Source organism: Phalangium opilio, unplaced genomic scaffold (genome assembly GCF_054372755.1).
Source record: "Phalangium opilio isolate 3A_F unplaced genomic scaffold, DU_Popi_V2 ptg000022l_1, whole genome shotgun sequence".
Classification (NCBI taxonomy): Eukaryota; Metazoa; Arthropoda; class Arachnida; order Opiliones; family Phalangiidae; genus Phalangium; species Phalangium opilio.
The window spans coordinates 1,318,463-1,332,904 of NW_028324154.1; the positions used below are offsets into that span (position 1 = coordinate 1,318,463).

At 33.2% G+C, this 14,442-nt stretch overlaps 1 long non-coding RNA gene across 3 annotated transcripts; it reads left to right on the plus strand.

Moving 5' to 3' along the window:
- The first annotated feature begins 8,004 nt into the window (after window positions 1-8,004).
- LOC149694701 (uncharacterized) lies at window positions 8,005-10,427 on the plus strand. 3 transcript variants are annotated; one of them, XR_016382517.1, is made up of 3 exons: window positions 8,005-9,652; window positions 9,727-10,117; window positions 10,185-10,427. It is a non-coding gene; the product is annotated as an uncharacterized LOC149694701 (long non-coding RNA). The 3 variants fall into 3 exon arrangements; XR_016382518.1 differs by having other exon boundaries at window positions 8,005-8,983; window positions 9,051-9,652; window positions 9,727-10,427; XR_016382516.1 differs by having other exon boundaries at window positions 9,727-10,427.
- Window positions 10,428-14,442: the final 4,015 nt, after the last annotated feature.

Below are 14,442 nucleotides of genomic sequence, written 5' to 3' on the forward strand. Positions count from 1 at the left end.
CCCAAATTACTTCTACCATCATGTCGTCTCGATGCACTACTGTATGAGTTTTTACCGCTAGATATTTCGTATTTGGTTCGTCCATATCGCTAAAAAAGACAAAACAGTCTCTGCAAACTCTACGTTGGCATTTCCTTTCACCTTTTCTCCATGTTTTTAAAAAATAGTCATATTCTATGTGGTGGTACCCATCCAATAAAAAGAAGGGGATGGTAACTCTATTCCTTTGCGTAGCTTGAAATTGAGCAAAAGTCAAGCGATTATCCACTTCGAATTCAATTTCTGATTTTGTGATCCAAAGCCAATTTGGCATTTCTTCGGGGTATAGATCCTCTTCGCCCAGGTTCCCTCGTTCACCAATAGCTGCTTTCCAAAATACCTGTTCAGATACTCCCCAAAGTTGGCGTGGAATTGTTTTCTTAATATCATTAAAGGTTTGCTCCGTATTAGCTAAAACGAATTCCATTGTTACTACCATGGCTCTAATGGCTATGGATCTCAAAGACATGGGTGACCGAGATTCCATATTGATTTTAAATATATGAAGAGATGCTTTAAAGTTAATAACTGAATGTTGTATGTGCCCTTAAGTTTTAAATTTCCCCTTAAATACCTACTGTAAATTAGATAAAAATATTCGCCAAAAGTAACATTAGGTCGATTGAAAGGTTACTTACCGATAACTGGAATCGAACCAGGATCTTTCGAATTCCATATTTAGCAGCCAATACGCTACCAATCGACCTAATGTTACCTGTGATCTTTGAGTGTGAAACTATAAGTCTATTTTTCCAATAACTACTATTTATACAATGTATGACGGAGGTGATATTAGATTTTTTGGCAAAGGTAGTTTAAGTATAGTAAAGCATATATAAGGCTCATTAGACTTCAAAGTTAATTGTTGCGTTGAGTCATAATTCCAAGAAAAATCCTTCTATGCCAGAACTGCGAATTAACTAAAACGTCATTGTTTCTAAGGCTTGAGTTCCAAGAAATTTTAATTTTATTTAAAGGTATGGTTGTTAAGTTTTATTTCTCTATTCGTTTAAGTATGTAGCGCCAATTTTCCCCTGCTTTCACGTACAAAAGCGGTAGGCATGATAAACTACATAAATTACCTTTTACACTCCCTTTAAGAAGTCTGAACAATATAAATACCGCACCCACCGCCCCGCGAACTACAAAATATCCTCATTGCTTTCGCTTAATCTCCCCGCTAAAATTAATAAATTCTTCAAAATGGTAAGTAATATATATAAATATATATTTTTGGTACTTTTTCTTACTACCCCATAGTTTTATGTTATCTAGGCTCAAAGCAGCAACCCTTGGGAGACTCTTCAACTACAGTTTAGTCAATCCGAACAAATAGGAGTTAAACTATGCAAGTTTAATAATAAATTATACGTAGACATAAGAAAGTACGCTCTACTCAGAATACCCCTTAAATCGGGGGTATGCATACCCATTGAAATAGTAGACGACTTAGTTAAGGTTTTGAAATTAGCATCTCTGAATAAGTTACCGCAAAGTTCCTGTTTGCCTGGGATGTTGGAAATCGAGAAAATAAAAGAAAAGGGTTGTCTAATAACGAAATATAGGGGCCAAGAGCGCGAGAAGCAACTGGATTTGAAGGCCGTCGATATACCGGAAGTAGTAGAACTAATATCGAGCATCTTGAAGAAGGTTACGTTGAAGTAGTAAAATGTCTGATGATGAACCACTAGACCTTTCTATTTTTAGAGCAGAAAACTTTTATGAATTAGATAAAGTAAATGTAGCCAGATCTAGGAAATTTAACTGTTCATCCTACGAATACAAAATTATCTTTAAAAACCTTGATAAAATATGTGTGACGGAACTATATGAAAAATTGAAACTCATATTTCAATCAATCATTGAGACTATTATCAACGCGGGTAGAGACTACAACAGAGTCAGGTTTTGTGTTAGAAGTGACCAGCTGGATAATGCCATAAATTTAAGATTTATGGCGTTGAACGAACTGACAGTTGATAGGCTTTTTGGTGCTATAAGTCAAGTTAGTCAATCAAATCGTAATTTCATTTTAGACGGTGATATTAGAATTGATGCAATTTTTCTAAAAACTGATATTCCAATATCGGGTAGAAAATCAGTCAGAAATAGATCGATGTTATCACTAGAACATTACATGAAAAACGGGAGGACTTTTTTACCAATTTTAAACGATGACGATCTTTGCGTAGCTCGAAGCATAGTGTGCGGAAAAATGGTTGCGGACTTAACCTATTTAAAACAACAAAAACAAGATAGATCTGGTTTCGACTATAATCGATACCGTAGAATACAGGCACCTAACAGACCGCTACAGAGGGAAGAGGCCCTAAAACTTCACCATGAAGCTAACTTACCGGTAGGACCCGTTAGTATAGAACAGATTTCGGCTTTTCAAAAAATCTTAGAACCCGAATACCAAATTATAGTGTTTAGCGCTGAAAATAATTTTAAGAAAATTTATGAAGGTGAAATTTACGCTGAAAAAAAAATTTTCCTTCTGCTTGTAGATACACATATGCATGTTATTAAAAGTTTAGCAGCCATGTTCGGATGTGTTTCTTATTGTAACAAATGCTTAGTAACATTTAGTAATGTATTTAGGGCCTCAAATCATAAATGTTATAATGAACCCACAAAATGTTGGCGATGTTACTCTGAGACATTCCACGAGAGCCCATCCTTGGACGTCGTGAAATGTCCAGATTGTAATAGGTATTTTAAAGGTCCCGAATGCTTCCAAATACATAGAACTAATAAAATTTGTGAAAAAGTAAAACGATGCAAAATTTGCTGCGAGGAAATTGAAAAAAACCACAAATGTAGTAAAGTATGCCCAAAATGTAAAATTGAACACCCGCCTAGGCTTTGTTATGTCCAACCCCTTACTAAAAAGTATAAGGAAACAACTTATTGTTATTTCGATACCGAATGTATAGTAGATAATTCCCTTCATACCCCAATACTTCTAGTTTCTGCTATGCAAATAGAGGAAAATGTTTACGATTATAACATTTTTAGAGGACTAGATTGCGTAGACAAATTTATGCAATACCTAACCCAAGTAGATGAAAAAATTGTTTTTACAAGAGACAACAAAAGACGTAGAGTAACCAAACCTAGGTTTGAAAATGTTACTATTGTTGCTCATAACATGAGAGCCTATGACGGGTTTTTCATTTTACAATGGTTAATCCATAATTATGGAAAAATAGAAATTATATTCGATGGAGCAAAACTGCTAGCAATGTTTGTTAAAAACCAAAATTTAAAATTTATATGTAGTTTTTCCTTTCTGGCTATACCATTAAGGGCTTTTTCGGAGACATTTCAGTTGGGTTCAACCTGCAAGCAGTTTTTCCCATATATCTTTTTAAACAAAAACAATTTAGATTATTGTGGAAAAATTCCCGATAAATCTTATTTTCAGCCAGAGTTTATGAAAAAAGATGATAACATAGCTTTTGAAAAGTGGTATAGTGAAAAGTCAAAACAACCCGTTTTTAGTGCCATGTTAGAGTTACAAGAATATTGCGTGGCTGATGTCCAAGTCCTTCAGAAGGGTGTAGACTGTTTTCGTAACCATTTCAAAACAGTAACGGGTTTAGACCCAATGAATTGCGGTGCGATAACCATAGCTGGAGCTTGTACTTCGGTGTATCTTCACACATACTTACAGAAGAATACCCTTGGTGTCGTTCCAAACCCTGGATTCCGTGGTTCAGGTAACCAGAGCAAGAAAGCCATAAAATGGATGGCATGGGTAAGTAAGGAAAGAAACGTCGAGATTCAAACTGTAATGTCAGCATCAGGAGAAAAGAAAATTGGACCATATGCAGTTGATGGTTATTGTAGTGACCCGGAAATAATTTTAGAATTCATGGGCTGTTTATATCACGCGTGTAAAAAGTGTTACAAAGGAAGTGAGTGGAATAGCGTAGTTAAGGAAACCAATAAAGTTATTTACGAAAAAGGACTTGATAGAATACAATACATTAAAGAGCTTCATCCTAGGGCTGAGATCATTACTATGTGGGAATGTGATTACGATAAACTGATGGCTGAAAATTCAGATTTTAGGGAATTTTGTAATTCAGTCGAAGTGTGTGACCCTATCTTATCAAGATCAGCGCTTTATGGAGGAAGATGCGAACCCCTAAAGTTATACTATAAAGCAGATCCAAGTAAAAATGAACGTATTTTATATTTTGACATTATGTCTTTATACCCTAGTCAAAATAAATATGGTATTTACCCGAAGCATTTCCCTGAGGTGATTCAATTCAATTTTGATTATCGGAAAGACGCTTATTTTGGAATCATGTCGGCGACATTGTTACCCCCATATGGTCTGTACATTCCTGTATTACCCTACAGACATAATGGGCGATTGTATTTTCCTTTATGTAAATCTTGTGTAATCGAAGAAAATACTGAACTTTGTAGTCATAGCGATGGTGAAAGGTCAATTTCGGGCGTGTGGTGTACCCCAGAAATTTATAAAGCTATGGAAATGGGCTACAAGCTTTTAAAAATATCAGAAGTGCATCATTATAAAGAAACTTTCAAATATGAAAAAGGTGTAAGCGACGGACTTTTCGGTGGTTACGTAAATAAATTTTTAAAGCTTAAGCAGGCCAACTCGGGGTTCCCCTCCTCAGTTAAAGCCTTCGAAGAAAAGAGGGAATATCTAGATTCAATTTATGAGACTGAAGGAATCAAAATCGAAATGGATGAGGTAACTAAAAACCCTGCTATGAGAGCAATCTCAAAAATTTGTTTGAACTCACTATGGGGAAAATTTGGATTAAATACTAACAAACCAAAGTCTATCATAATAGACGATTATAAAGATCTAATTGGCATTTTAGTAGACGACACAAAAGAACTTATAGATTTAAGGCCCCTAAACGTAGAGCTATGTTTGTTAACGTATAGTTTTAAGGACGAGTTTCAACCCACATATTATAAGGGGAACCCATATGTTGCACGCTTTGTTTCATGTTATGGTAGATTAACTCTTTATGAAACACTTGCAAAGTTGAATGAGCGTGTACTTTATATGGATACTGATAGCGTAATCTTTGTTGCAAAAGAGGGGGACTACATACCCCCCACCGGTATTAACTTGGGGTGTTGGGTAAACGAACTGGGAGAGGAATCAATTTTAGAATTTGTTTGCAATGCTCCAAAAAGTTACGCCCTGAAAACTACAGACAACAAAACTATCGTGAAAGTAAAGGGCATAAGTCTTCAAAATCGAATAAATGAAAATATTGTAAATTTTGACTCCATATTTGAAAGTATTCATAATCAATCGAAAAGAATTAAAGTAGCCGTTCCTTTTAATGTACGTAGAGATAAATATACTGCAACAATAATAAATAAAAAAATGGAAAAGACATTTGGATATACATTTAAGAAGCGCGTAGTTAAGGGTTTTAATACATTTGCATATGGTTACTTAACAGAGACAACTCAGGATGAGTAGATCTAAAAAGAATGTACATTTTTCACCAAATGTAACTGTGTTTGAAATACCTATCGAAGATAGACGTAATTACCCCCTTTACGATGCGCTAAGGTTTAAAGATCATATTCGAAAGGTGGAAAAAATGTTACTCAAAATATATACAATTCGAACTGAGCAATAAAATATTCGAGTGTTGAATTTTTTGTGTCATTTTAATTACATTTATTAACCATGGCGTGTCGAATAAAATTTGTGGCGCCCTTTCAGATGTTATGCGCAGGCTCTAGCATGTGTGGTAAATCATCGTGGGTTTTTAATTTATTAAGATATAGAATATGCATGATTAGTCCAAAACCAGATCGGATAGTTTATTGCTATTCAATTTACCAAAATAAATTTGATGATCTGAAAAGGGAAATCCCTGAAATAGAATTTTTGGAAGGGTTACCTCCGAATAACGAAGAATTTTGGAATAGAAATCAAAATAACCTCCTGGTGTTGGATGATTTAGCTTCAGAATGTGGTAATAGTAAAGAAATAGCTGATATGTTTATTAAGGGGAGTCACCACTATAATACCAGCATAATTTTAATTACACAGAGCTTATTTAGTAAAAATAAAGAGTTTAGATTGATTAGCCTAAATTGCGTTTATATTTTAATATTCAAATGTCCCAGGGATTCATCGCCAATACAATTTTTAAGTAGGCAAGTTTTTCCTAGAAAAAGTCAGTTTCTAGTGAAGGCCTACGCCATTGCTACTGAAAAGCCGCACTCGTACATTTTGATTGACTGTCATCAAGCCACGGATGAATGTCTACGAGTTAGAACAAATGTCCTCCCTCCAGATGGAAATATGTACGTATTTATCGACGAATAAGAAAGAGTGACGGCGCATTTTTAATCTATTTAATACAATGATTCTGCCGGTCTCACTTCGTAAGAAATACCCCTACCTAACTTTGCTTAAACGAAGCAATAAAATTCAAAGAAAACACATTCTAAAAAACAGTACCAAAGATCAATTAAAGACGCTTTGTAATATTTGTTTTAACATTACACACGGCGGGATACCTTTGACCTCCAAACTAAAAAATCATTTAAAACGTCACAGGAGAGTTATAAGGCTATTGGCTCAAAAGTCTTTGCCATTAAGTAAGAAGCGTCAGTTGATGATTAATCAATCAGGCGGAGCCTTTTGGCCAATGTTACTGGCTAGTATTATCCCTAGTGCTATCTCAGCTATAAAAAGTTTAACATGAAGAAAATGGTTTTGGTGCCTGCCAATACCATTTTGGATCCGGTGGATAAAGAATTATCTGAGCTAGATCAAGAAATGCATAACATTCTTCGAAAGTCCGGGTCTACAGAAACTAAACTTAGAGAATACTTGGAAACCCTGCAAAAATACTTAAATATGAAGAAACTAGTACAACCCATTACCGTAAAACTGTATCGGCACCTCCTACAACTTATCCAGCGCTACCTTCTACCCCGGTGGTTTCTACTTCTACCGCTACTTTACCCATTACTCCGAGCCTACCAGGAATACACGCAACTACCCCCATTATGCCTACCGCTTCTGCACAGGGTTCCACCATTTTTCAAGCACCACTTAGCGGGTCCACCTTGACATGGCAGCCATTTACGGCTACGGCTATAGCGGCTAAGTCTCCACCACCCAAAAGAAAAAAAACTCCACGTAAAAACAGCGTGGCTCAATCATTAGATGAATTTAAAAAATTTCAAGAACTATATTCGCCTCTTCATTCTAAACGTAAAACCAGAAAAGATAAAAAACTGTTGTACCCACTACACTATGGAAAGAAAATATAAATAAACGTTTTTTTATTGATTGCAATATTTATTTTGATGTTTCAACAAATGATTACATAAAAACAATAGAACCAAAGCTTCACTATACATTAAATCATTTGGTTTATATAAATCTTGAATAATAACGTTTAGATTATAACCGTAACAGGCATTAACTAGATAAAAAATACAATGTAAACCGCATGTTAAAGATAATGGATATTGAACAGGTACAGGGTTTATAAACCATTCTTTAGCGTAGACATAAAGATCGCTAAGATTATAATAAGAGGGATCATTTCCATAAGAATCAAAAAAGTTCCCTACACTATTATTTACATATATAGCTAACCAATGAAGTCCTGGACTCGATGAAGGTTCCGTATTTAGACAAAAGCAATATTTAGCTTGCTTTGGCGGTAATGGTTTTGATCGAAAGCAAATACACCGAGGAAAAAAGGTCTTGTTACAGGTTCACACGTTAAAATTTCGATTATTTCCACCGTATTCATTATCCCGATGGGTTATAAATCACGGTACGATCTTTAGAAATAATAATTTCAGATTCGAACTCGGCGTACACTATTACAGTTACGTTATGGACTAGCGGAGATTTGAACTTCATAGATATTCTTAGGCTTCCCTGTTTGTTTCTTGACAAATGTTCAGCGCCAGTAGTGTAACCCCCCACTTCGTACCTCCGTAGGTGTAGAATGTAGGTGTAGAATGTAGGTCAAGGTCACCAGTGTAGGTCAATGACCTATGACGTAATGAGTGACGTAATCAACGCCCCCTCGCCGCCGGGGAAGCCCCTTCGCGGGGAAACCCGCGCGCCCCCTCGCGGGAAAATACCGCGCGCCGCCTCGCGGGAAAACCGCGAAATTTGAAAACCGCGCGCAAACTCGGGGTGAGTCTGCGCATGCGTATGACGGTCTCTTCAACTGTATCTGTGACGTCATTGGCGAGAAAACACCGTGCGCCGTCTATTGGGAAACTCCTCTCTTCTACAACTGTATCTGTGACGTCATTGATAAGAGAGAGATAGCTTTAAACGTACATTGACAAGGGTTAAATCTTCTACAACTGTATCTGTGACGTCATTAATAAGAGACGAGAATGGATAGCTTGAAACGTACATTGACAAGGGTTAAATCTTCTACAATTGTGACGTCATTGATAAGAGACGAAGATGAATGGATAGCTTTAAACGTACATTGACAAGGGTTAAATAGAAAATCTTTCTTTGAGAAAGTGTAATTATGGAAAATAAGTTAAGCCGAGTGTATTATAACAGTGAAAGTCCTCTCAGTTACGGTAGCGCAAAGAAATTGAAACAAGGAGTGAAAAATGTTTCGAAGAAAAAAATTAAGACTTGGCTTCAGTCTCAGCCAACATATACCATTCACAAAGCAAGGAGGATATACTTTCCAAGAAATCGTACTTACGTTACAACAGTCAGTGAAGTATTTCAGTGCGACTTGATCGATCTACAAAATCTTAAGAAAATAATAAAGGGTTTCAATATATTCTAACTATTATTGATATCCTCTCAAAATATGCTTGGAGTCTTCCTTTGAAAAATAAAACTAGTAAAGAGGTTTTGAAAGCTTTACGGAGAGTTATTAAAGAAAGCCGTTACGAATTAATGTTGATCAAGGTAGTGAATTTTTATCAAAATTGTTTAAAGATTATTTAAGAAAAGAGGGAATAAGTTTTTATACTAGTGTAGGTGCAACTAAATGCGGAGTAATTGAAAGGTTTAATAGAACTTTAAAGGATAAAATCTTCAAGTTGTTAACTAGAACGAAGAAACTAAATTACATTGATGCCTTACCAAAAATAATGAAATTCTACAATGCAACTGTACATTCAAGTACTGGTTTCGCTCTTATTGATGTCAATGAGAAGAAATTCCACCACAGAATTTGTATTAGTCTTAGACGTCGATATGATGCCCAACGATAACCTCCACGAAATGTTCCTGGAGTATGCCTGAGAAAATAGGCTCTTTCTCGAATCTCGAAAAGATGATAAAACTGTTTACGTTGTACCCGCATTCGAAATGAAAGAAATAGCCCAAATACCCAAGGATAAAACGGACAACGTTTGGAAATGATGGGCGCCCACCTCTTTTACATTGAGCTTTGTTGGAAATGTCAGAAACATATTGACTACGAAGCCTGGTATAGAGAACCAATGACTAATAAGTTAGCTGTCATTTTTGAAGTCTTGTGGAGAGATCCTTGGGAACCTTCTTCTTCAGCAGAAATTCAGCGCCTTATCATGATGAAAGGTTTAGACAATATGACTTTAATTTAAAAGTCAAGTAAGACCAAGATACCACCGTGTGTAGAAAGAAGAAACCATCGATAACTAACCCATTGATTGATATCTTTGTAGGTTTGCGAATTACACGTTGTAAGATACTAATTTTCAGTTTTAAATAACGCTTTTTGTCATCCATTATGGCCTGAAAATGGCCAACTCATTCCATAAAGAAAAGGATACCGATCAAGAAAAGAGCCGTATCTTATTTCGACAGTTCAAAACTGAACTAAAGGAAAAATATCCAGACTCCTCCAGGAAGTGCTACTGATCTCGAAGCTTCCATTTACATGAAAAAAAGAAGTAATTTATCAGGTTAGTTTTAAAGAGTAAGTAAAAAGAAAATCAAATCTACCTTCCATTGTGTATAAAACACTGGTCCCGGAAGCTTTGGAACAGATTTTGGCTGTTATGAAAAAACTGTCTCCATTGAGGAACTCTATTTAGATAATATAGGAGTTAAATGGTGTATATTCGTACAAGTTATTCTTATAATGACGTTATTTAATGTAAAGATTTGTATTTTAAAATAGGGATTTTGCTCATAAACTTGCATTGGTTTTGATAAGTAATCCAAATGTACCTTTTCATACTTTGGACCTATCAAATAACCTAAAAGAAGATAAAGGTAATATATTTACTAACGAAAAAAGAAATATCAAAGACAAATAACAACAATAGCTCTTCATTGTATTTCTTAATGAAATATCTCTTGTCAATTAATTGTAAAGAAAAACAGAAAATAAATGTTACCAATAAACATTGTGGTGAACTTTTTATGAGGATATTATTTCTGCATTTTTCATAATAGCGCTGAACTGCCTATCTGTACGAGGTTGAATTCAGGGTTCGTACAAACCTGGGAAACTGGGAAAACTAAGGCAAATAAATAACTTTCAAAAATTCAGTGTTTTTCTTCTTGGCGGTCTAGTGTAAACATGTTTTACTGTGCTTTGGTGTGTTTTATTGTAGTTTTGTTGTGGTATAGTGTAGTTTTAGAGTGTTTTATTGTACTTTTATTGTGTTTTATTGTAGTTTTATTGTACCTTAGTGTATTTTTTTGTGTTTTACTGTGTTTTATTGTAGTTTTTTTGTATTTTATTGTAGTTTTATTGTACTTTTAGTGTATTTTATTGTGTTTTATTGTACCTTAGTGTATTTTATTATGGTATAGTGTAGTTTTAGAGAGTTTTATTGTACTTTTATTGTACTTTTAGTGTGTTTTACTGTGTTTTGATTTGGTTTTATTGCGTTTTACTGTGTTATGGTGTGTTTTTATTGTAGTTTTAGTGTATTTCAGTGTATTTTGTTGTAATTTAAGTTATTTGTCATAAATTCACAAAGTTTCTGTAAGACTCAATATCATATTGAACATAATAATACGTGGAACAAAGTATTTAGTTTATTATTAGTTTATTTAGTTTATTATTATTATTAGTTTATTATTATTATTAGTTTATTTAGTTTATTATTATTATTTAGTTTATTATTATTATTAGTTTATTTAGTTCATTATTAGTTTATTATTATTAGTTTATTTAGTTTATTATTATTATTTATATATATTATGCATTTATAACATTAAAGTAAAACGAAATAAATTTCCTTACCTACATCCCCAATATAACTCCAAAATTATTATGATATTTTTCGTTTGAATCAACTAACCATTCCACGAACATCTGTCACGACAAAACGGAAACAGTAGGTGTACCATTTTTGAACGCTTTTCTCCCAATACCAGTTCAGTATAAATCTCTTCAACTAGAAAGTGTATTTTATTGTCCTTTTCGTGTATTTTATTATGGTATAGTGTACTTTTAGTGTGTTTTATTGTACTTTTAGTGTATTTTATTGTGTTTTACTGTATTTTCTTGTACTTTATTGTAATTTTAGTGTATTCTATTGTGTTTTACTGTGTTTTACTGTATTTTCTTGTACTTTATTGTAATTTTAGTGTATTCTATTGTGTTTTATTGTGTTTTACTGTGTTTTATTATAGTTTTATTGTACCTTTGTGTAGTTTTATAGTGTTTTATTTTACTTTTAGTGTATTTTATTGTGTTTTACTGTATTTTATTGTAGTTTTATTGTACTCTTAGTGTATTCTATTGTGTTTTACTGTACTTTATTGTATTTTCTTGTACTTTATTGTAATTTTAGTGTATTCTATTGTGTTTTACTGTGTTTTCTTGTACTTTATTGTAATTTTAGTGTATTCTATTGTGTATTTTATTGTGTTTTACTGTGTTTTCTTGTACTTTATTGTAATTTTAGTGTATTCTATTGTGTATTTTATTGTGTTTTACTGTGTTTTATTGTAGTTTTATTGTACCTTAGTGTATTTTATTGTACTTTTAGTGTACTTTTAGTGTGTTTTATTGTACTTTTAGTGTATTTTATTGTGTTTTACTGTATTTTCTTGTACTTTATTGTAATTTTAGTGTATTCTATTGTGTATTTTACTGTGTTTTACTGTATTTTCTTGTACTTTATTGTAATTTTAGTGTATTCTATTGTGTTTTACTGTGTTTTATTGTAGTTTTAGTGTATTTTATTGTACTTTTAGTGTATTTTATTATGGTATAGTGTACTTTTAGAGTGTTTTATTGTACTTTTAGTGTATTTTATTGTGTTTTACTGTGTTTTACTGTAGTTTTTTTGTACCTTAGTGTAGTTTTAGGTTTTCGTGACACCTTAAGCAATATGGTTTTTTGTTGGGGCATGCAAAAACATTTTCTAATTTAAAATAGTCTTTTACAACGTGATTACCGTGACACCAATCGGGAATATTGTGCGGTAATTGTGAGGGGCGCGTCATAACATAATTGTACTGTAGAAATGAAAGTTTATAATGCGCTTTAACTCGAAAACCTCTTGTGCCGAAAGATAGTTTAAAATGTTTGAATCGAGACACTCACCGGTTGCAGCGAGTGATTCTTCCAGTTCAGTAGCGATATGAGTTGGTAAACAACCCGAATAAAGATCATGCCGAGAAGCGAGTTCATACTCGTATAGTATATTAAAAGTTTCGCGCGACGCTACTTTAGCCAAGGTATACAGAGAAGGTATGTTCGATAAAGACATGACTAACAGTTTTTTTTATAAAGCAAAGGCAAGGTTGGTTGATGTCAAAGATAATTTGAAATAAACGTATGACGTCAAGGTTATCCGTGATAAAAATATATTTTTATCACGGTATAGGCGCTATATTATTCACCTTGAGGTATAGAGAACCAACCTATTCGTTATACGTATATTTCAAATTATCTTTGACGCCAACTAACCTTGTTTTCGCTTTATAAAAACACCTGTTAGTTATAACGGAGCAAAATATAACACGGTATAGGCGCTATATTATTCACCTTCAGGTATAACGAAGTCTCGGATCCTAGCTAGCTTAATAGTATTTTATGGAACGAAGTCTATAACCAGCAACTGTTGGAAGAATCACTCGCTGCAACCGGTGAGTGTCTCGATTCAAACATTTTAAACTATCTTTCGGCACAAGAGGTTTTCGAGTTAAAGCGCATTATAAACTTTCATTTCTACAGTACAATTATGTTATGACGCGCCCCTCACAATTACCGCCCAATATTCCCGATTGGTGTCACGGTAATCACGTTGTAAAAGACTATTTTAAATTAGAAAATGTTTTTGCATGCCCCAACAAAAAACCATATTGCTTAAGGTGTCACGAAAACCTAAAACTACACTAAGGTACAAAAAAACTACAGTAAAACACAGTAAAACACAATAAAATACACTAAAAGTACAATAAAACACTCTAAAAGTACACTATACCATAATAAAATACACTAAAAGTACAATAAAATACACTAAAACTACAATAAAACACAGTAAAACACAATAGAATACACTAAAATTACAATAAAGTACAAGAAAATACAGTAAAACACAGTAAAACACAATAGAATACACTAAAATTACAATAAAGTACAAGAAAATACAGTAAAACACAATAAAATACACTAAAAGTACAATAAAACACACTAAAAGTACACTAAAAGTACAATAAAATACACTAAGGTACAATAAAACTACAATAAAACACAGTAAAACACAATAAAATACACAATAGAATACACTAAAATTACAATAAAGTACAAGAAAACACAGTAAAACACAATAAAATACACAATAGAATACACTAAAATTACAATAAAGTACAAGAAAACACAGTAAAACACAATAGAATACACTAAAATTACAATAAAGTACAAGAAAATACAATAAAGTACAGTAAAACACAATAGAATACACTAAGAGTACAATAAAACTACAATAAAATACAGTAAAACACAATAAAATACACTAAAAGTAAAATAAAACACTATAAAACTACACAAAGGTACAATAAAACTATAATAAAACACAGTAAAACACAATAAAACACAATAGAATACACTAAAATTACAATAAAGTACAAGAAAATACAGTAAAACACAGTAAAACACAATAGAATACACTAAAATTACAATAAAGTACAAGAAAATACAGTAAAACACAATAAAATACACTAAAAGTACAATAAAACACACTAAAAGTACACTATACCATAATAAAATACACGAAAAGGACAATAAAATACACTTTCTAGTTGAAGAGATTTATACTGAACTGGTATTGGGAGAAAAGCGTTCAAAAATGGTACACCTACTGTTTCCGTTTTGTCGTGACAGATGTTCGTGGAATGGTTAGTTGATTCAAACGAAAAATATCATAATAATTTTGGAGTTATATTGGGGATGTAGGTAAGGAAATTTATTT